At 45.0% G+C, this 22,755-nt stretch overlaps 1 protein-coding gene across 10 annotated transcripts in view; it reads left to right on the plus strand.

Annotated features, from left to right (window-relative positions):
* The window catches only part of LOC108588901 (uncharacterized), a 903,226-nt gene that overhangs the window by 826,593 nt on the left and 53,878 nt on the right, over positions 1–22,755 (plus strand). For all 10 annotated transcript variants that reach the window (XR_013528665.1, XR_013528668.1, XR_013528671.1 and 7 more), the window contains 5 exons: positions 4,860–4,985; positions 10,732–10,826; positions 11,144–11,280; positions 11,857–12,032; positions 14,599–14,672. The gene's annotated coding sequence lies outside the window, so the exon portion shown is untranslated. The remainder of the gene's footprint in view (positions 1–4,859; positions 4,986–10,731; positions 10,827–11,143; positions 11,281–11,856; positions 12,033–14,598; positions 14,673–22,755) is intronic.

Below are 22,755 nucleotides of genomic sequence, written 5' to 3' on the forward strand. Positions count from 1 at the left end.
CACCTATAATCCCAGCACACTGGAAGGCGGAGGCTGAGGCTGGAGGATGGCTTGAGCACAGGATTTGAAACCAGCCTGGGCAACACAGTGAGATCCCATCTCTATGTAAAAAAAAAAAAAAGAAATTAGCATGGCCCATTGTCCCAGCTACTCAGGAGCCTGAGGTGGGAGGAGCACTTGAGCCTGGGATGGGCATCAAAGTTACAGTGAGCCGTGAACCTGCCACTGCATCCAGCCTGAGCAATAGAGTGAACCCCTGATTAAAAAGAAAACCACAGAAAGAAAAAAGAGCATCATGTGTTTATTTTACTGATAATCCGATAGAGGAATTATGGGCCTGTGGTAATGAAGATTTGTGGCAAAGAATGTCAAAGAGAAAAACGGCTGTTTTCAATGGAAGAGAACAGACTAGTCAATTGCTAGGATCCAGAGAGAATAAATAAATATGGCAATTAAATATCTGATAAATAAGTAAGTGAAAAAATTCATGTTGGATCCATCCATCAATGAGTATCTATTAAATACCAGCTCTGAGTCTCACTATGGTGAATCCAAAAATGGAAGATGATGCCACATTTTTTCTTTTTTAATTTAATTTAATTTAATTTTAGATTTAGGGGGTACATATGCATGGGTGGATTGCATACTGATGGGATTGGACTTCTAGTGTACTCATTACTAAGAGTGAAGATGGTACCCAATGGACACTTTTAAAAATTATTATTATATTTTAAATTCTGGGTTACATGTGCAGAACGTGCAGGTTTGCTACATAGGTATACACATGCCTTGGTGGTTTGCGCACCCATCAACCTATCACCTATATTAGGTATTTCTCCTAACATTATCCCTCCCTTAGCCCCCCACCCTCTGACAGGTCCCAGTGTGTGATGTTCCCCTCCCTGTGTCCATGTGTTTTCAGCATTCAACTCCCACTTATGAGTGAGAACATGCAGTGTTTGGTTTTCTGTTCCTGTGTTAGTTTGCTGAGAATGATGGTTTCCATCTTCATCCATGTCCCTGCAAAGGACATGAACTCATCCTTTTTATGGCTGCATAGTATTCCATGGTGTATATGTGTCAACAAACAACCCCATCAAAAACTGGGTGAAGGATATGAACAGACACTTCTCAAAAGAAGGTATTTATGAGGCCAAGAAACATGAAAAAAAGCTCATCATCACTGGTCATTAGAGAAATGCAAATCAAAACCACAATGAGATATCATCTCATGCCAGTTAGAATGGCAGTCATTAAAAAGGAAACAACAGATGCTGGAGAGGAGGTGGAGAAATAGGAATGCTTTTACAATGTTGGTAGGAGTGTATATTAGTTCAACCATTGTGGAAGACAGTGTGGCGATTCCTCAAGGATCTAGAACCAGAAATACCATTTGACCCGGCAATCCCATTACTGGGTATGTACCCAAAGGATTAGAAATCATTTTACCATAAAGACACAGGCAGATGCATGTATACTGCAGCACTATTCACAATAGCAAAGACTTGGAACCAACCCAAATGCCCACCGATGGGCACTTTTCAAGCCCTTGCCCTTCTGCTACCTTCTCCACTTTCTAGTCCCAGAGTCTATTATTTCCATCTTTATATCCATCTGCACCCATTGTTTAGTTCCTGTTTATCAGAGAGAACATTCAGCATAGAGTTTTTATTTCTGAGTTAGTTAACTTAAGATAATTGTCTCTAGCTCCATTCATTTTGCTTCAAAGGGCATGATTTCATTCTTTTTATGGCTGCATAGTATTCCACAGTGTATATGCACCACATTTTCTTTATTCAATCAACCACTGATGGACACTTACGTTGGTTCCATGACTTAGCTATTGTGAATAGTGCTGTGATGAGCATAGGAGTATGACACCTCAACTCTTAAAGAATATACAATTAGTTGCACAAAGAAGAGAAATAAGTATTAAACACCAGAAAACAGGATAGACTACTGTGGAACTAAGTGCTTTTATTGCTGGGTAGAATTCACTGGAAATGACTCCATGGAAATCATGCCAGTTACCTGAAATCAGGCTAAAAAGGATAGCTCTTGGAAAGCAGAAAAAAGCTGAGACAGATTTCAAAGATAATGCCACAGTTTGGATATTCATCCCTCCAAATCTCATGTTGAAATGTGATCCCCAGTGTTGGAGGTGGGCCTGGTGGGAGGTGTTTGGGTCTAGGAGGCAGATCCTGAATGGTTTGGTGCCCTTCCTGTGGTAATAAGTTACCATGAGCTCTGAATGTTAAAAAGGAGTTTGGAATCACCCTCATCTCTCTCCTGCTTACTCTCCAGCCATGTGACACATCTGCTCCCCTTTCACCTTTCCTGGTGAGTGAAAGCCTCCTGAAGCCTCACCAGAAGCCAAGCAGAAGCTGGCACCATGCTTATACAGCTTGCAGAACTGTGACCCAAATACACCTCTTTCTTGATCAATTACCCAGTCTCAGGTATTCCTTTACAGCATTGCACACTGTGTTTGGACTAACACAGACAGTAAGTGCCTAAGCATGTGCACATGCCCATGAAAACCCAGAAATGGTGGGAAGGATTTGGGCTAGAGGGTGGTGAAAATCCCCCTGATGAAGCCAGGAAAAAATGTCCATTCACCACATGGAATCAAAGAATTTCTATATTAGGAAAAACCTTGCAGGTCATATACCTAACACTTGAGTCCTTTCTACAACTTAGCCTGCTGCCAGCTCATTTCCTGTTTCAGAACAACCCCTTGACAGATCACTTCCTGTTTCAGGACAGTCTCCTGCCATCTCACTTCCTGTTTCAGAACAGCCCCTTGACAGATCACTTCCTGTTTCAGGACAGTCTCCTGCCATCTCACTTCCTGTTTCAGAACAGCCCCTTGATAGATCACTTCCTGTTTCAGGACAGCCTCCTGCCATCTCACGTCCTGTTTCCTATGCATAAGAAACAATATAGTTGTGATTTTGTGTCCATCAATGGATGATTGGATAAAGAACATGTGTTTTCTATACATACATAATGGAATACTATTTATAAAAATGAAAATCATGTCTTTTGCAGCAACATAGATAGAACTAGAGGCCATTATTTTGTGCAAAACAACTCAGAACAGAAAGACAAATGCCACTTGTTCTCACTTATAAGTGGGAGCTAAATAAATGTATATACATGTAAAAGGAGTGTGAAATGATAGCTATGGGAGACTCTGAAAGGTGGGAGGGTGGGTGGGGCTGGAGGATGAGAAATTGCTTAAGGGATACAATGTACATTACTTGGGTGATGGACATACTAAAAGCCAAGACTTCATTACTATGCAATATATGCATGTAACAAAGTTGGACTTGGACCCCTTCCATGTATACCAAAAACAACAAAAACAAAAACCCTAGAGAAAGCCTCAGTCAAAAGCTCTCGAGTAAACCCAAGGTACCGATAACCTCAGAAAAACAAATTACAAATAAATTTACAAATCACTTCTCCCAACCTTTTAATTTTACAAGGGAGCAAACTGGATTCAGAGATGTAAAAGGCTTTCCAAAGGCCACACAGCTTGCCAGAGTTCCCTCCCTGACACTCTCCCCGCCAACCCCTTGCCAGGTCTCATAACACTTGGCCCAGCCAGGTCTCTGCTGTGACCAAGAATTCCCTGGCTCTGTTTGTGCCTCACTGGATTTCTCTCACGATGCGTGAAAAATGTTAATACATTTTCTCTCCAAACATTCTTTCTCTGAGGAATCAGAGCTCAAGGAAAGAGAAAGGTTTACCGTCACGGAGGGACATTATCATTTTCAGACAAATGCTAAAACAATTCTGAGCTCTCAGCCTGAACTAAGCTACCTTAATCTTACCTGTGTCTCACACCTGGGAAATCTTGGTTTAGCAAAAGGAGTCCAATCCGTTTCAAGTGTTGTATCTTAAGCTTCTCAGTTTGCACTCAGTTTGTTTTATCACAGAGTGATAGGAATTAAAGGCCTTCGCTGCAGTTTAGGCAGCTTGCCAATACCTATTTTATAGCAATAAAATATGTACAAATTAAGGAATCTCATGTGGAAAATTCATTCAACAGCCTCAAAAGCCAAATGAATGGTAATTACTTTGAACACAATGTGGCGGCAATCAAGCTGGATTGGATCATGCTTTTAAATGTACGTCTACATTTTAAGAACGAAGATAATTATGAATTATGAAAATAACTAACAGAGACAATGGCACAGCAAAGCTGTTGTTTATGAAACATGAAAGGGACATTTTCCGAGGAGTAGGGGGAATGAGTCATTCTCCGCACCTGCCAGGGAATGTTGAATATGAGACAGAGACAAAGTACAAGGCTGGGATCGGCTTCTCTCCCTATTCATTTCACACGGGGATTCGTGCTGCTGAGCTTGTGTTCATGGGGGTTGGGGGGTGGGGGGTGCAAGGTTTCCAGCTCTGTGTCCCACATAGTGTGGGATTCAATATGCATTCATCATTCTCTTCATCACAGTTCTCTTAATAGAACCAGGCAATGCCTAGATACATGGATGAAAATGTTCTCTGGATGATCACTTGGCAAACCCTCTTTCTCTAAATGAAATTGTTCTGTGAAACATCGCTTACAACACAGGGTCTATGAAACAGAGTTTCTTTTGCCAGTTTTCCTACCAGATGTGAGACCCTGGGGAAGTCATTCAACCTATTTGTTTCTCTATTTCCCCAACTTGAAGGTTAGGGAGGCTGGGCATGGTGTTTCATGCCTGTAATCTCAGTACGTTAGGAGGCCAAGGCAGGAGGATTACTTGAGGCCAGGAGTTCAAGGCCAAGAGTTTGAGATCAGCCTGGGCAATACAGTGAAACCCCATTGCTACAAATAATTTTTTTTAATTATCCAGGTGTGGCGGTGTATACCTGTAGTCCCAGCTACTTGGGAGGCTGAGGTGGGAGGATCATTTGAGCCCAGGAGTTCGAGGCTGCAGTCAGCTATGATCCTGTCACTGCACTCCAGCCTGTGCAGCACGGTGAGTTCCTGTCTCATTAAAAGAAAAGAAAAAGTTATGGGATTGACTAACAAATCTCCACCATGTGTGTCTGTGCTACAATGCAGATGGGGTCCCTTGGAGATGTGAATGTGAAGGCCATGTAGGCACCCGGAGGAAGAGCACTTTGGGAGAGCAGGCAGTGTGGTCTTCAGACATGAGCACATCTAGAGTGCTTGGGGAGTAGCTGCGAGGTCAGGGTTGCTGAAGTGAGGGAGAGAAAGAACAGGACATGAGACCAGAGAGTCAAACAGAGGCCAGACCATGTGAAGCCTTGAAAACTACTGTGTGTCAGTGTTTACCCCGAGAACAATGGAAGTTTGGTGGGATTGTGCGTTGAGGAATTGTGTGATCTGACTTAGCATTTTTACCAGGGTTCCCTCTGACCTCTGGGGAAAGAACCAAGTGAAAGGGGCTGAGGGTGGAACCGCAGAGGTGGGTTAGGAGGCTCTGGTAAGCCAGGTAAGAAACACCAGTGGCTGGTTACCTGAGGCCATGATAAACTGCCAAGTGTTAGATTTGGGGAGCGGGAAGATGTAGGGGACATTCAGCCGAATGCACTGCGGTGAGTCCTCCCCACCTGCCTTCCGTATAACTGAGAATCCAAATGACCTCAAAGACAAATACAACGTTCTGTTGTTGCAGATGTTGGTGACACCATTCCCGGCTCATGGCTCTGACATCTCCCATTTGCATTTTTAATTTTCCCATAAAGCTTCAAGTACATATATATATCACTCAGGTTCAGTTTCAGTATTTTTGAACTTCTCTCTGAATAACGAGTCTTTATGGTCGGACAACAAATGGGGTATCACTAACTTTTCCTGAAACAATGCAAAAATGACTTTTTTTTTTTTTTTTCTAAATGCCTACCAGGTTAGGCTGAGTTCTTGCAAAAAAGCAGAACCTCAGACAGGGGCTTATTGTGGGCAGCTTATTTTGGGAAGTCATCCCAGGGAACAGGGAAAGAGATCTTGGAAAAGGTACACAGGGAAGAAAGGTCTATCAGCCATGCATTCCAGAAACACAAAATCAGTCAGTCAATCAACCTACCTGTAAACATTAGATCTGTCCACACCTATCTGTAAAACACTAAGAGACTTATTTTAAAGGATTGGCTCACGCAATGATAGGAACTGGCAAGTCTGAAATCCACAGGACAGGCCAGCAGATGCGACACTCAAGGGCGAATTGATGGTGCAGCCTTGAGACAGAATTTCTTTGAGAAATCTCAGTTCTTACTTTTTTTTTTTTTTTTTTTTTTTTGAGACGGAGTTTCGCTCTTGTTACCCAGGCTGGAGTGCAATGGTGCGATCTTGGCTCACCACAACCTCCGCCTCCTGGGTTCAGGCAATTCTCCTGCCTCAGCCTCCCGAGTAGCTGGGATTACAGGCACGCACCACCATGCCAAGCTAAGTTTTTGTATTTTTAGTAGAGATGGGGTTTCACCATGTTGACCAGGATGGTCTCGATCTCTTGACCTCGTGATCCATCCGCCTCGGCCTCCCAAAGTGCTGGGATTACAGGTGTGAGCACCGCGCCCGGCCAGTTCTTACTCTTAAGGTCTTTTAAATGATGGGATGACGCCCAGCTGTTACAGGAAAGGGGTCCCGATCCAGACCCCAAGAAAGGGTTCTTGGATCTGGCACCAGAAAGAATTCAGGGTGAGTCCACAGAGCAAAGTGAAGGCAAGTTTACTAGGAAAGTAAAAGAATAAGGAATGGCTGGGCATGATGGCTCACACTTGTAATTCCAGTGCTTTGGGAGGCTGAGGTGGGCGGATCATGAGGTCAGGAGTTCAGTACCAGCCTGGCCAAGGTGGTGAAAGGTGGTCTCTACTAAAAATACAAAAAATTAGGTCGGCATGGTGGCAGGTGCCTGTAATTTCAGCTACTCCGGTGGCTGAGGCAGGAGAATCGCTTGAATCTGGGAGGCAGAGGTTGCAGTGAGCCAAGACTGTACCACTGCACTCCAGCCTGGGCAGCAAAGCAAGACTCCATCCAAAGAAAGAAAGAATAGCTACTACATAAACAGAGCAACCCCAAGGGCCGCTGGTTGCCCATTTTTATGGTTATTTCTTGATGATGTGCTAAACAAGGGGTGGGTTGTTCATGCCTCCCTTTTTTAGGCCATCTAGGGTAACTTCCTGATGTTGCCATGGCATTTGTAAACTGTCACAGCACTGTGGAAGTGTAGCGGTGAGGATGACCAGAGGCCACTCTCATCGCCATCTTAATTTTGGTGGGTTTGGTCCAGCTTCCTTACTGCAAACTGTTTTATCAGCAAGGACTTTATGACCTGTATCTTGTGCTGACCTCCTATCTCATCCTGTGATTTAGAAGGTCTTAACCATCTGGCGATGCAGCCCAGTAGGTCTCAGCCTCATTTCACCCAGGTCCTGTTCAAGATGGAGTTGGTCTGGTTCACATGCCTCTGACACAGCCACATTACTAAGGGTAATCCCCCTTAATTAAAGCGAAGTGGTTATAACGTTAACCACATCTACAAAATACCTTCACAGCAATGTCTAGATTCCTCTTTGATTAAATAGCTACCCAAGCTGACGCATCAAACTCACAGTCATCGAAAGTGTAGCGAATATTTGCAAAAATGGTTACCATTATTCCCCTCACTGTGTGTAAGTTCTGCAGTGCAGCCTTACGGCGCCTTTCATCCAGAGATAGAGTATGTTTTAATCTGAGCTAACCTCGTGATTTTCGTGATAAATAGAATGTGTCAGAAGTGGCATTGCTCCAGTTTCAGCCTAGACATCAACAGGCTTTGCACACCTCCTTCGGTTATCTTGGGACTCTGAAACCTCCAATGTGAAGAATCCCAGGCTAACAATGACTCAGCAGAGACTGCCCTAGCCCATCCTGTATGCAGCTGACTCAGCAGCTGCCCACAGAATGCATGAGCCAGCCCAGCTGAGATCAGCTAAGTCTGGAATCGATCAGCAGAACACCCATCTGATCCACACACCTGTGAGTCAAATAAATGGTTATCTTAAGCAACTGAGATTTGGAATGGTTTGTTATACAGCAAAAGCTATCTAATGCAGAATAAAAATCAAGCCGGGCATGGTGGCTCACGCCTGTAACCCCAACACTTTGGGAGACAGAGGCGAGTGGATCACGAGGTCTAGAGATCGAGACCATCCTGGACAACATGGTGAAACCCTGTCTCTACTAAAAATACAGAAATTAGCTGGGCATGGTGGTGGGTGCCTGTAGTCCCAGCTACTCAGGAGGCTGAAGTAGGTGAATTGCTTGAATCCGGGGGGTGAAGGCTGCAGTGAGCCGAGATCGCACCAGTGCACTACAGCCTAGAGATAGAGCAAGACTCCATCTCAAAAAAAACAATCAATACAAGGCTCATTTATCAAGCTAGTCACTGCTAAGGGAAATTGGGGGTGAGCTAGGAGCTTTAGAACTATTCACCTGAGAGTCAGATGAGAAAAGCATTAATTCACTGGTCCACATCTTAGTTGGTCAGAGATTGCCCCATAGGGTGTTAATGTTTTCATACCTCCAGAATACACACGAATAAGTGTCCACAGGATTCCTGTAGGGGTCCCATGTTGCAACATCAAAGAAGCTCTTGATGTAAAGCAAGACCTCTGCAGTGCCCCTGACTCAAGGTGCTGTCAATTTATACACTGACGAATCAGACAAAAGATGAACTAAGGGGATGTAACGTGGGGCACTTGGGATACCCACGATAGTTGCATGACTATGAACTGCTCAAGCTCACCACTACGTTCAGTTCGTCTCAGACCTTTTCAATGAGTCAGGCAGCTGGCAGCAATCTGTACAACCCATCTGATACAGTGGGTTAATGGACTAAGCCACAATTCTGGTTATTGCAACTGGTCTTTAAAGTGGAATACATCTATCTCGTCAATCGACCATTCTTTTTTTTTTTTTTTTTGAGATGGAGTCTCGCTCTATCATCCAGGCTGGAGTGCAGTGGTGTGATCTCAGCTCACTGCAACCTCCGCCTCCCGGGTTCAAGCGATTATTCTGCTTCAGCCTCCCAAGTAGCTGGGACTACAGGTGCAGGTCACCACGCCCAGCTAATTTTTGTATTTTTAGTACAGACGGGGTTTCACCATGTTGGCCAGGCTGGTCTCGAACTCCTGACCTCAGGTGATCCGCCTGCCTCGGCCTCCCAAAGTGCTGGGATTACAGGCACAAGCCACTGCACCCGGCCAGTTGACCATTCTTTTAGACCCTCTTCACTTCGGCCAGCACCTCAGTAAGTCCTGAATACTTACTAAACAGGAGGGCCTACAGGAAGATCTTTTTGTGCAAGCGGTCTGAACCCTTCTTTGCTTTGCTTTTCCTGAACTGGGTTTGCATAGAAGCACCAAGAGGAATCACTGCTCATGTTCTGTCCCCCTAGTGTGCAGCCGTAGCCTCGTTTCCTCATGGTAATCAGGAAAGTATTAATACAATATTTCTTCAAAAGTTGAGATTTTCTTCTTGGCCTTCTGGTCCATACAGATGAAGAGCCCAGCATACCCAGGTGATAGCTGTGGTTTCAAGATTACTGGAATTCTTACTGTGACCCCTAGTGGGAGAATTTCTTCCTTAGAAACCAGAACTTCTATTCCAGCAGGGACTAAAGTTTCAGGAAGAAAAGTCACAGTTTTTTTTCTTTTTGAGATGGAGTCTCACTCTGTTGCCCAGGCCAGAGTGCAGTGGCCCTGCCTCAGCATCCTGCGTAGCTGGAATTGCAGGCACTTGCCACCATGCCCAGCTAACTTTTTGTATTTTAGTAGAGACGGGGTTTCACCACATTGGCCAGGCTGGTCTCAAACTCCTGAGCTCAAGTGATCTGACTGCCTCAGCCTCCCAAAGTGCTTGGGATTACAGGAGTAAGACACTGCACCGTGCCGAGTCATAAATATTTTAAATGTGTCATTAAGAGTGACAGTGAGAGAGGCCGGGTACATTGGCTCATGCCTGTAATCTCAGCACTTTGGGAGGCTGAGGCAGGCAGATCACTTGAGGTCAGGAGTTTGAGACCAGCCTGACCAACATGGTGAAACTCCATCTCTACTAAAAATGCAAAATTAGCCAGATGTAGTGGTGCAGGCCTGTAATCTCAGCTACTCAGGAGGCTGAGGCAGGCGCATCAGGCCTTGAACCAGGGAGGAAGAGGTTGCAGCGAGCCAAGATCGCATCATTGCGCTCCAGCTTGGGCAACAAGAGCAAAACTCCATCTCAAAAAAAAAGAGAGATAGTAGGAGGATCCAAACTCACTTTCACCTGTTGGTTCCTGGATCCAGGCATTAGAGTTTCCTGGGGACATAGCAGCGTGTACTGGCTTCACTGCATATACTGCACCCTGGAGGACAAGCCTCCAGTCCAACAGGATTCTCTTCCTTGAGCTGGCACATTCGCCAAGACTTGAAGAGTTCGTTTATGTGTTGTAGTAGAGTGACTGCCTCAGGGCGATGTCATTTGTGATAGAAACAGTGGGTCCTACGGTCACACAGTCTTTGTCACAACTCCCAAAAATATCAGGTTGCTGCAAAAGCAATTGCAGTTTTTGCCATTAAAAGTAGTGACCCATGTACTGCACGTGAGTCAAGGTACGGTCAATTTATACATTGGCAAATCAGACAACAGATAAAATAAGGGAATGCAGAGTGGGACACATGGAATACTTTATTATTTTATTTTATTTTTTTTTGAGACAGAGTTTTGCTCTTGTTGCCCAGGCTGGAGTGCAATGGTGTGATCTCAGCTCACTGCAACCTTCACCTCTCAGGTTCAAGCGATTCTCCTGCCTCAGCCTGAGTAGCTGGGATTACAGGTATGCACCACCACGCCCAGCTAATTTTGTGTTTTCAGTAGAGAGGAGGTTTCTCCATGTTGGTCAGGCTCATGTTGAACTGCTGACCTCAGATGATCTGCCAGCCTCGGACTCCCAAAATGCTGGGATTACAGCCATGAGCCACTGTGCCCGGCCTCACAGTGCCTCTTTCTTAATGATGGGGGCCACGTGGCTCACAAGCTTCGCCCTTTATGCTCCAGACCACTGACTGTGTCCATAAGGACTTTATGAATATGGCAGAATTCTGAATTTCACAGATTTTCTCCTTCATCTTTTGGCAACATGTATTATCCTAGTGCATCCAGAGTACGTGACACTTCCTGCTCACCAAATTCAACGATCACTATGTCATGATATAGCAGACCACTGTGATGTTATGTGGAATGTCAGGAGGGACCAAGGTCCCCGTGGAAAACGTTATCACAAAGAGTAGGTAAGTTAACACGGGGCAAGTGGCATGTGTATTACTGTCCTTGCAATGTACAAGTTCGTCTTCCTCAATGGTAGGGACTGAAAAGAATGTATTTGCCATATTGATTGTCACACATCAAGTGTCAGATGCTGTACTGGTCTGTTCTAGTAAACATATCACATCCGGGATGGCAGTTGCAACTGGGGCTATTACCTGGTGAAGGTGATAAAACAGCGCACTGTCATCCATCAGAAAGCAGATCGCCCTTGTTGATGAGCTGATGGGATTTGGCGGGAATCACCACGCTTGCATCATTTAACTCCTTGCAAGCGCTATTTATTGCTTCAGTTCCTCTTGGAATACACTACGGCTTTGGGTTTTGGGGAGGCAAAGTTAAATATTAAATCTGAACTCAAATGAACGTGGACACAAACAATGGTCGCCATGTCCCAGAACAGGTTGCATGAGCTCCTTGAGGCGTTCATCCCACTCTGCTTCAGAGGAATCTCTTTTTCAGTCCATTCCTATGTGTTAGTGATTGAAAAACAACAGACAATCGCAAAAACAAGTTGACCTCTTTGTGTTCCTTGAGACCAGTTGTGAAGGGCCTTCGTGACTTGGACTCATGACAAACAACTCGTTACAAAAAAAAACAAGGATCCCAGACCGCACCGAAGCCTCATGAGACCTCTCCTTGTCTGTGCACGGATTGGTGGCCAACTCTGGAGCCCACACGGTTGCTTCCTGGTCGATGATGAGTCCTCCATAGTCTGGTGAGTGTAAATTATCTATCTATCTATCTATCTATCTATCTATCTATCTATCTATCTATCTATCTATCATCTATATATCTGTCTATCTTTCTTTCTCTATTTATATGTATTTTTCCCTTCTCCCCTTCCCATTGTAATTTGCTTATTATATCATTTGCTTGTTATAGCTGTATTGCCATTTACATGGGATAAAGGTTGTTTACCATTAAAAGTATTGTGTGGGGCTGGGCGTGTGGCTCACGCCTGTAATCCCAGCACTCTGGGAGGCTGAGGCGGGCAGATCACCTGAGGTCAGGAGATCAAGACCAGTCTGACCAACATGATGAAACCCCATCTCTACTAAAAATACAAAAATTAGCCAAGTGTGGTGGTATGCGCCTGCAGTCCCAGCTACTTGGCAAACTGAGGCAGGAGAATTGCTTGAATCCGGGAGGTGGAGGTTGCAGAGAGCTGAGATTGGGCCACTGCACTCCAGCCTAGGCGATAGAGCAAGACTCTGTCTCAAAAAAAAAAAAAAAAAAGTATTGTGTGTGCGCCTTTTCCTTTCCCCTCATGCATCTCCCACACAAAACAGGCTTTTACTTGATCTTTTTAAAATACAAGATATTACCACATAGGGCAGAAAACCAACATGAATATTCCATGTATCTGTAAGATGGCGAACTTGGAGACTGGGAGGACACCTACAGGGTGGTTCTGGAAATCGCTTGAGCTCTCTGTGACACAGACTTGGGTCAAACCTCTATCTGTCACTTGGTTTCCATAAGCCACCTACCAAACAAGGGATCTTGTGAATATTTCAGGTCCCCTGCTATCAATGTCACCTCACACTACCTCCCACACAGCTCTTAAAAGGTCTGGCTATTTCCAGTGCATAGTTCTTCTGACCAAAGCTTCCTTTGGGCGCTCACATGCTTTACATGCTCGTGGCTGCAGAATCCTCCCTCCGACCGAAGCTTCCTTTGGGCGCTCACACACTCTACATGCTCGTGGCTGCAGAATCCTCCCTCTGACCGAAGCTTCCTTTGGGCGCTCACACGCTCTACATGCTCGTGGCTGCAGAATCCTCCCTTGAACTAACTTGTCTCCCTCCTTCATAGAGCGTCTGGCTTTGTTCTGAAAACTCAGTCATCACGACTTCCATAGCAGAAGCTGGCATCGGCTTTCTGGTGTACCAGCTACCAGTTTTCTTCTTACTAATTTTTCTCCTGGTTATCCACATCATATAACACCCTAGACAACATTCCGTCTTGTCTCTAGGAATGCCATGGTTATTGTGATAGATCCCTGTGGGTCGGGGTACACTGGCTGCCATGCTAGCTTTATTGCCCACAATAATGATTATCTCTGCCTTGCCCCATCAGTTAAATGCCACCACCAGGCCTTTGCAGTTCTGAGATAATAGAATCATGGGGCAGTTTCCCCCAGACTGTTCTCATGATAGTGACCAAGTCTCACAAGATCTGATGGTTTTAGAAGGGAAACCCCTTTCATTTAGTGCTCATTCTCTCTCCTGCCTGCTGTGATGTAAATCACGTCTTTCACTTTCTGCCATGATTATGAGGCGTCCCCAGCCACATGGAACTGTCAGTCCATTAAACCTCTTTTTCTTTATAAATTACCCAGTCTTGGCCTAGCACAGTAGCTCACGCCTGTAATCCCAGCATTTTGGGAGGCCAAGACAGGCAGATCACCTGAGATCGAGAGTTCAAGACCAGCCTGATCAACATGGAGAAACCCCATCTCTACTAAAAATACAGAATTAGCCAGGTGTGGTAGCACGTTCCTGTAATCCCAGCTACCTGGGAGGCTGAGGCAGGAGAATCGCTTGAACCTGGGAAACGGAGGTTATAGTGAGCGGAGACTGTGCCATTGTACTCCAGCCTAGGCAACAAAAGTGAAACTCCATCTCAAAAAAAAAAAGAGTACCCAATTTCGGGTATGTGTTTATCAGCAGTGTGAAACAGACTAATACAGGATTTCTGCGGGTGACTTCCATGGTAGGGCGCAGGCACAAGAACTAGGTACCAATAAGGTTTCTACAATTACCTCTGCCATCAGTATTGGGCAGGGCAGGAGGCTGGCTCAGTTGGAGATGTTGGTTCCAATAACTGAACATATCTCCCAAATCCTTTGTGTCATCCTCTACATTAGCAAGCTGTGGCAAAACTCCCTTCCCATAAAAGGCACCTCCAAAGCACCCCGCTGATGTGTCAGGATTTTGTTTCTGAAAAAATGCAGCCTTTTTCATTCTCACATTCCCAGGGTTGTCAGTAGTTTTGAAATTCTCTTGTAAAACTACCGCTTTGAGCCTTTGTGCAGGGAACAGCAAAATAAATGCTCTGATTACTGCAAGAGATCAGACATGCATGCTGTACAAGACATTATCTTAAAGCCACCACAAAAGACCTCTTCTGGCTTTATTAAAATTGGCAGACAATGCCTGAGTGCCAGAGCGTAGGGCCAAGGAGCTTGCAAGGGCAACTCACACGCCATTCAGCACTAATAGGCGACAAGTTCTGATATTCCAAGAATTTCTAATTCGTGGCTGCTTTCCCTTTCCCAGAGCCGATATCCAAATTGATTCTGCCTACTTCAGTCTCGATGTGTGAAAACGCTGACAGACAGAAACACCTAAGGGTAAGACATCTGCCGAGTGATTGGTTAAACAGCTATTCATTTTGAAATATATCTTCGAGAAGCAGAATAACAGAGGGCCACGGTAGTGTGCGGCCCATTAATTATACAGTTGACAAGAAAATTACCCTTCAGATCAGTGTTAGTGGAGACTTGGCTGAAAGGTGGGGGTCGTGAGGACGGATGGGGGAGAAACATTCAACAGGTTTATCTACACAGCCGGCAGTGAGCTCAGGAAGGAATGAGTTGGTGTATATTTCACTTATAACATGCTACCAAATTGCAGGATAATCCAATAGCCACCTAGCAGATGTCCTTACCCTAAAGCGCTACCAGAGGACACCCTGGTGAGCATTCAAGGACTAGCTTAGTCCAGTGGAAACAGCAAAGGAGTGAGAATCTTTCTGCACAAATCACAAGTTGCTGTCCGTGTGATCTGGGGATATTTGGTGACCTGTCATAAGCCTCATGCCTCTTATCCATAAAATGGGGATGAAAAAAGCAGCCTCAAGGGTAGTTATGAGGAATAAATGGGGATACAGGTAAAGAACCTGTCGTATATAGGTGCATGTTCAACGCACACACGCCTGTGTTCCAACCTGGGGTTTGCCTGTGCTCTATGACAAAATTCTGGGAACCTGGTTGTAACCATGCGACCTCCTGGCTATGTATCTGTTCCAACAGCCCTCTCCAGTAAGTTGTCCAGCACCTTAGAGTTCAGACTGGCAGTGTTAGGAGTGCCTGCCTCTCTAGATAGGGAGGAGGGGAGTCTAGATATGAAGTGCCGCTCCTCAGCCCAGGTCTAAATTTCTGGAGGGGCCAGGCGCAGTGGCTCATGCCTATAATCTCAGCACTTTGGGAAGCAAAGGTGGGTGGACCGCTTGAGGTCAGGAGTTTGAGACCAGCCTGGCCAACATGGTGAAATCTCATCTCTACTAAAAATACAAAAATTAGCTGGGTATGGTGGTTCATTGCCAGGAATCCCAGCTGCTTGGGAGGCTGAGGCAAGAGAATCGCTTTAACCCCAGAGGTGGAGGCTGCGGTGAGCTGAGATTGCACCACCGCACTCCAGCCTGGGTGACAATTAATTAATTAATTAATTTCTGGAGAGAACTGAGCCTCCAGTGCTTCCCTGACATCAGATTGCAACCTCCTCACCTCCCTTGCTGAGGATGGTCTTTCAGGCTGGCTGGTTCCCCCAAATGCACTGCTGCATCTCGGATCCCACCTCAACTCTCCTCTGGAATTGATCCTGATTGAGAAATCTAGTCCATCCCATAGAGGCCCTAGATCTAGATGGCATGTTCAAACTGGATCACTGCAGGAAAGTTTAATGAGAGGAGCCATAGACACAGCTTTGACCTCAGAGACAAAAGGGGGAGGACGGGGTTAGCGGAGCGCAGAGAGGAAGGACTGACTGAGCTATAGCATTTCATGGAGGGATACAGCCAGGCCATGGCAATCTTGCAGGAATGGAGCCTGGACGATAAAGCCCTGACTCCTCTCTGCCTTCTCCCATGGGCTGCGTCCACTCAGAAGCTGGGGAAGGAAGAAGCCCGTTGCTGTGGTCCAAGCAGGTCACTCTTCTGGGGCACAGGAAGACTGGAAGAGAGAAGGAGTCAGTAAACTGCAGCAAATGCTCAGTCCCACACCACCCCTGGTGGTACCATTGAGCTGGAACTGAGTGACAGTGAACTGAAACTGACTAGCCTCATGGAACATGAGCCTCTCGGGACTCCTTGAAAACACTGGACCAATCTTAGGTGCAAGTTTTTTCAGCTCCATCCCTGACACCAGTGACTACTCTGGTGAGCTATTTTTTTTTTCTTTTTTGGGGAACGGAGTCTTGCTCTGTCACCCAGGCTAGAGTGCAGTGGCACATTCACGGCAACCTCCATCTCCCAGGTTCAAGTGATTCTCCTGCCTCAGCCTCCCGAGTAGCTGGGATTACAGGCGTGCGCCACCTTGCCTGGATAAGTTTTGTATTTTTAGAAAGATGGGGTTTCACCATCTTGGCCAGGCTGGTCTTAAACTCCTGACTTCGTGATCCAACAGCCTCTGCCTCCCAAAGTGCTGAGATTATGGGCATGAGCCACTGTGCCCGACCCATACAAGGTTTATTTACACAGTGCAAGTTCTTATCGGTTCTAGGCCCAGGGAGCAAGCTCCAGTCTTCCACAGCAGTAGTTGACTCTGATTTATCTTTGAGTTGGTTTTCCATCCTTCTCCTCTGGCCCTTCACTCCAGTTCTTGCCATCGTTTTGCAGATAAACTTCCTGCACTCCTCCAGACGCCTTCTCAATACCCACTGCCCAGGTTCCCGGCTACCTAAACTAAAAGGCATTCTTTCTCAAGGGTAATTTTAGGACTTCTGTACAGTCCAGCCATCTCAGAGCCAGTTTGTTCCTTCTGATTGACACTCAAAGCCCGTCTCCCTCCTCCTCCATGCTGTTGAAAGCCCCTAGGATGTCTGGCCGTTCTCTGATCACTGCGCTCTGGGAACGGCTTCTCTGTACCTTCCTGTCTTCTCTCCGGCCCTTAGATCCATCCTTCTGAACAGGCACCTGGAGACCTCCATGCACACGGTCTCTTTGTACCTTGGAACCAGAGCGGATCTCTCTAGATGGGAGGCATCAGCAGCCGTTAGGAAATCGTGGGTATGACAAGACTGCAGCAGTGGTGCTGAAGAGAGGCGGGTGGAGCTGAGAAAATCCAGGGACGTGTAAGATTTAATGTGGAAGCATAGGATTTAATGGTTGTGGAAAGGCATGGGAAAAACAAAGTCAAGGCTAAGTCCAAGCTTCTCCCTTGGGTACGGGGGGGACAGACAGCAGTCTCTGAGAGCATTTTCTAGTGGAAACATCTTAGTAATTCCAGTCATCCCAGCTTCTCTCCCTACCAAATGTTGACTTCTTCTATATCCCCTACACCTGTTCAGCCAGGTTCCGTCTGATACTTTGGGTCTAGAACTCTACATGTCTCTAAAATGCATTCTTTTTGGTTGAACTAATATAAATTCGAATTTTTTTAAATTAAATTTTGTCCAGAAATCTGTAAAAAACCATTATACTATAGACTTGACCTAGCGCAATGGCTCACGCCTGTTATCCCAGCAGTTTGGGAGGCCAAGGCAGGCAGATCACTTGAGGTCAGAAGTTCAAAACCAGCCTGGAGAACATGGTGAAACCCCGCCTCTACTAAAACTACAAAAATTAGCTGGGCGTGGTGGTGCACACCTGTAGTCCCTGCTACTGGGGAGGCCACAGATGAAACTTTCAGGAGGGTTAATTCTTGGCCTTGGGGTGGGGTGGGGGGTAGGGGAAATGATATAAAAACTTCACACGTGTGAGCCTTTGGGGAGAAAATAACCGTATATAGGAAACTGGCAGATCTGACGGTAAAATTCAATGACGTGTACATTGGAACACTGCGAGTAAAAGACAACGTAATTATTTACTCTCCTGCATTTCCAAGAGAGGACATGTAATCATAAAAACGTCTGGCCCACTAGTGAACAACAATTACACAGCCATAATAACATAAATTTTTATGATTGATTTTTCTAAACGCATAGCTGGATGGGCAGGATAACGGAGGAAAGGCATGTGCGTGAGGGAAGCGTGAACAAGCTAATTCATCACTTATGCAAAAAAAAAGAATCGAAAATATTTAAACCGATCTATCAACAAGAGGTAGTAGACTTTCAATTAGTGCAGCAGTCTGCTACTGAGAGAAGTATATTTTCAGTCTAAGAATGAGGGTATTAACATGAGATTATTTTATTTTCTCCTCTGACACTGGATTTCATTTTCACTGTACTTAATAACCTCTTGGCCAGATCCCATAGCTCTCTAGTCATTTTTTAAAAGGTGTGAAATGTCCAGTACACTTTCCTTCATTTTAAAACGTCAATCATAAGCCAGGTGCAGTGGCCTGTAATCTCAGCACTTTGGGAGGCCAAGGCAGGAGGATCACTTGAGGCTGGGAGTTTGAGGCCAGCCTGGGCAACATAGCAAGATCCCATCACTACAAAAAATTGAAAAAATTAGCTGGACATGATGGTGCACACCTATAGTCCCAGCTACTCAGGGGGCTGAGTTGAGAGGACCGCTTGAGCCCAGGAGATCGAGGCTGCAGTGAGCTCTGATTGCACCACTGCACTCCAGCCTGGGCAACACAGTGAGACCCTGTTTCTAAAAGTAAAATGAAATAAAATAAATGAAACAAAACTTCAACCTTAGAAGCCATGAATATTCTCCTTCCCTCCCATCCCTCCTGTCCATTTATGCTTCCCCTACACACACACCTTTCCTCCCTTTTCTTACCCATTCCAGCCATGTGTTTAGAAAACTCAGTCACAAAAATAAATATTATCATGGCTGTCTAAACACTCTTCTATGCATCAAGCAAGGAATCCAGAGGAAGCAGGAGACATGCTGGTAATTCTTTCTTTCTTTCTCTTTTTCTTTTGTGTGTGTGTGTGTGTGTGTGTGTGTGTGTGTGTGTGTGTGTGTGATGGAGTTTCATTCTTGTTGCCCAGGCTGGAGTGCAATGGCGCTATCTCAGCTCACAGCTACCTCTGCCTCCCAGGTTCAAGCAATTCTTTTGCCTCAGCCTCCCAAGTAGCTGGGATTACAGGCATGCATCAGCACGATCGGCTAATTTTGTATTTTTAGTAGAGACAGGGTTTCTCTGTGTTGGTCAGGCTGGTCTCGAACACCTGACCTCAGGTGATCAGCCCACCTTGACCTCCCAAATGCTGGGATTACAGGCGTGAGCCACTGTGCCCAACCCATGCTGGTGATTTCACCCCCTACATCTTGGTCAGGAATTGGGGTCACAATCAAGGAGTAAATACCTTCATGTATACCTGGCACTGCTGTCGTCACCTCCCAGCTAACACTGGCCTTGGATATTGACCATGCAGCTAGAATCTCAATGTTTAATTGCTGTTAGGGCACTTACAGAAATCTTTTGAAGCATCCTCAGGAAAACTTTCCACCATCAGGTTTACCTCTTCTGACCCCATCCATCCTGACACCCTGGCCTCTTGCTGCTGCTGTTCTGTCCAGCAGAGTGCCAAAAAGATGGCTCCACGCTGGCCAATCTCTCCAGGGCCACTTTGATCCACAAGCAACCCTACATTCTTGCCATGCTGCTCCTCCCACCTCGCTCTTACTCTTTCTCCTCTGCTGAAATAGACACCAAGGGCAATCAGCCACCCTGTTTGCAAACCTCACACCCGCCAGTCTCTCCTTCTTTGGGGTACCCTTAATCTCTTCTTGAAATCCCTTCTCTCATTTCTTGGGGTGGAACTGCCATGGGAAGCAGGCCAATGAAAGAGAATGGAGGCTGGGCCTGGGGTTCATGCCTCTAATCCAGCACTTTGGGAGGCTAAGGCAGGTGGATCACTTTAGGTCAAAAGTTTGAGACCAGCCTGGCCAACATAACAAAACTCTATCTCTACAAAAATACAAAATTAGCCGGGCATGGTGGTGTGCTCCTACAATCCCAGCTACTTGGGAGGCTGAGGTGGGAGGATCACTTGAACCTGGGAGGTGGAAGTTACAATGAGCTGAGATTGCACCACTTCACTCCAGCCTGGGCAACAGAGTGAGACTCTGTTGAAAAAGGAAAAAAAAACCCAGTAAATGGAGGAGACATCAGTTTCTTCCCCTAGGCATGTAGTTCCCAAGATCTTCCCAGAGTTTTGGGTGTTCTGCTTATTAAGATTGGAGAAGTAGGGGATGGCAGCAAAGCTGAGAGTCAATATCGTGTCAGTACCTAGAGCCAGACTCCCCAAAATAGAAACCTGTTTCTACGTTTGGGCAGAATTATTAATTAATAACCAACCTCACCAAGCCTCCGTTCCTTCATCTGTAAGATAGAAACACTTCAAAGGGTCATTATAATAGATAAATGAATAAATTCACCCAAGGAGTTTAGAATAGGATCTGGGACATCGTAAACACAAATAAGTGTGATCTGTTATTCTTTCTGTCACATGTTAGAAAGATCTTGGAAGATGAGTCTTCTCATCCTGTCAATTCTCTTGAGACTGTGGGAGTTCTTAGCACCAATTATTTTTAGCTTTGAGGCCATAACTAAAAATCTGAAACCAAAGCAAAAATCTGTTTAATGTCCTGCTACACATATTATTTAGAAATATGGAGACAAATGCTAGAAAGAAATAGCTAAGAGAGTGTACAGTGATTGCCTCTAGAGAGTAAGACTTGGGAGATACATCTCCCGGGCAAACTGCTACTAGTCATAATAAGCCCTTTACATACTATTCAATTTTTAAAAATGAGATGCATGTGTTACTTTGATAAAATTAATTCTTCATTTTTAAAGAAGAAAATACTCTCTGAGAATATAAAACAGAATTCTATGTGCTAATTAGCATCGATTTTGTTTTGGTCATATTTCCCAAGCCTGGAAAAGACAGATAGGACCCAAGGTTGTCACCCAGTTGGGATTGGAAAACTTGTATACAGACAATACAGAAACCCTTAAGTAATTCTTTAATCCACCTTTTCTTCTTTCCTTCCTCTTTCTCTTATAACAACAACAGCAAAAAGCCTTATTATTTATTTTAAGATGAGTTCCTCTCTTGTTGCCCAGGCTGGAGTGCAATGGCGTAATCTCAGCTCACTGCAACCACCTCGTGGGTTCAAGCAATTCTCCTGACTCAGCCTCCTGAGTAGCTGGGATTACGGGCATGTACCACCACACCGGCTAATTTTGTATTTTTAGTAGAGATGGGGTTTCTCCATGTTAGTCAGGCTGGTCTCGAACTCCCAACCTCAGGTGATCTGCCTGTCTCAGCCTCCCAAAGTGCAGGGATTACAGGAGTGAGCCACCGCACCCGACAAAATGCCCTATTTTTAGTTAAAGCATTCTAAGACTAACTCGTAGGTAATTCAGTGCATTTTTTTCTTGATAGCTCTCACATTTAATGGGATTTAGAATGATTTAAAGTAGTGTTGATTTCTCAGGATGTTCACTGCTTCCTGAGTTCCCTGCCATCTTCCTCGTGGCAGTGTTTTCTGCGTGACAATGTGTTTCCCACATTTAATTATACACTTATCGGAAACTGGGTGGATGTGAAGCTGTGTCGTTGTCATGGGTAAATACTCGAAGTTCGTTGTCTCACGCCAAGGGAATCCAGGATATGGGCACACAAGAAGTGAGTTTAAGTGTAAAGGTTTAATAGATGAAAGAAAGAGAAAAGAGAATAGTTACCTCTCCTGCAGAGAGAAAGGGGTGCCCAGTGGGTCTCCTGGTCCGCAGTGAAGTGCACGAGTTTTATCAATTGGCTTGAGGAGGCGGTGTCTGATTTGCATAGTGACCAAACACTTTATTAGACTTTTGTGGGCTGCATGTGAGACAGAACTCCTTGTTGTTTTAATCTACATTTTGTTGGTTATTACTGGCATTGGGCATCTTTTCATGTGTGTCTTGGCATTTCTGGTGCACTTGCTTGTGAATTATCTGTCCTTATTCCTTGCCTAGTTTCTATTGAGTTGTTTGTCTTCTTGCAATTGATACATTGCAGTTCTTTATATATTCTGAATACTAATCCTTTGATGATGATATCGGCTATATAAACTGTAAAAATCTTTTGGCTCGACATATCTTATCACCGTATTACAGAAAACGTGGTAAGAAGGTGAGATGGGATAAGACATTTGGTTAGGAGGGGAAGATGGAGAGACAAAATACCTGGATTCTTAACTGGTCTTGGCGGCTTATAAATTTGTCAGGTGGCTTTTGGCAAATTATCTGATTTCTCTAGGCCTAATTTTCCTGGCCTTTAAAGTAATGAAGATATTTATTTTGTTGTTATTAGGATTATGAGATACTATGTGTAAAACATTTGGAGCAGTGTTAAGAGACTCTTCCAAAAATCATAGTTATTTTTGTGGTGTCATTTGTTGTCACACAGAAATTTAAAGTTTTGATGAAGCCAAATGTTTTATTGATGATGTGTTTCTTTTCCATCTGATTTAAGACATCCTCTCTTACCCCAGTGATAGAAAGGAATTCTCCTAGGTGTTGCTCTAAGTGTTTTATGATTTTGTTT

Source organism: Callithrix jacchus, chromosome 2 (genome assembly GCF_049354715.1).
Source record: "Callithrix jacchus isolate 240 chromosome 2, calJac240_pri, whole genome shotgun sequence".
Taxonomy (NCBI): domain Eukaryota; kingdom Metazoa; phylum Chordata; class Mammalia; order Primates; family Cebidae; genus Callithrix; species Callithrix jacchus.